Below are 1,517 nucleotides of genomic sequence, written 5' to 3' on the forward strand. Positions count from 1 at the left end.
CCATTTTCTGGCGTTTGAACGCCAGAACTGGGCAAGGAATGGGCGTTTAACGCCAGCTTTCCTTCCCTTTCTGGCGTCTGAACGCCAATAGCATTCCTCTCTGGGCTCTTACTGTCCTCAGAGGGATTTTGAACAGTGGTTTGGTGATCCTCTGTCAATTGTTCCTTGTTTGGATTTTTACTCTTTTGAGCAGTGTTATTCAGGGTCTTCCCACTCCTCAATTGAACTGCTTGACATTCCTCTGTTATCTGTTTAGATATTTACTGTTTTGCTTGATTTAACTGCAGTTCTATGCTCTTGTTAGCAACTTTAGTTTCATGGAGCATCTCTTTAAAGTCTGCTAACTGTTCTGTCATCAGGAGCAATTGTAGATTGAGCTCAGTTATCTGTTCTTGAGGACTAGGGTCAGTGACTACTGCCATGACTTCCTCTTTTGGAGAGAACTCATTGCTAGAGTACAAATATTGGTTTCTAGCAACAGTGTCTATAAGCTCTTGAGCTTCTTCAATTGTCTTCCTCATGTGTATAGATCCACCAGCTGAGTGGTCTAAAGACATCTGAGCTTTTTCTGTAAGCCCATAGTAGAAAATGTCTAACTGTACCCACTCTGAAAACATTTCAGAGGGACATTTCCTTTGCATACCTCTATACCTCTCCCAGGCATTGTAAAGGGATTCATTATCCTCTTGTTTAAAGCCTTGGATGTCCAGCCTTAGCTGTGTCATCCTTCTTGGAGGGTAAAAATAATTCAGGAATTTGTCTGACAACTGTTTCCATGTCTTTATGCTTGCTGTAGGTTGGTTATTCAACCACCTTTTAGCTTGATCTTTTACAGCAAATGGAAACAGTAATAGTCTGTAGACATCCTGATACACCTCTTTATCATGTACTGTGTCAGCAATTTGTAAAAACTGTGCCAGAAACTCAGTAGGTTCTTCCTGTGGAAGACCGGAATACTGGCAGTTTTGCTGCACTATGATAATGAGTTGAGGATTTAGTTCAAAGCTGCTTGCTTTGATGGGAGGTGTACAGATGCTACTCCCATATGCAGCTGTAATGGGGTTAGCATATGACCCCAGAGTCCTTTTGGACTGATTAATCCCACTTGAGTCCATAATGGACAAAAGGGAAATGATAATGATTGCAAGGAGATAAATTTTGTTGTTTTTTTTTTTTGAATTTACGAAAAAAAGAAAGAAAATAGAATAAAACAAAATAAAATTAAAATAAAAATTCGAAAATCAAAAAGAAAATAAGATCAAAGCAAATTGAAAACTGAATCAATGAGTTAATCAAAAAGATTTTGAAAACAGTAATTAAAAAGATATGATTGAAAAATTTTTATGAAAAAGATTTGATTTTGAAAAGAGGAACGAGAAAAACACAAAAAGACACCAAACTTAAAATTTTTAGAAAATCAAACACACAGTTTTCGAAAATTTTTAAGGGAAAAACACAAAGAGGACACCAAACTTAGAATTTTTATAAATCAAAAAGGGACTAAGAACATGCAAAAA

This window comes from Arachis duranensis, chromosome 7 (assembly GCF_000817695.3).
Source record: "Arachis duranensis cultivar V14167 chromosome 7, aradu.V14167.gnm2.J7QH, whole genome shotgun sequence".
Taxonomy (NCBI): domain Eukaryota; kingdom Viridiplantae; phylum Streptophyta; class Magnoliopsida; order Fabales; family Fabaceae; genus Arachis; species Arachis duranensis.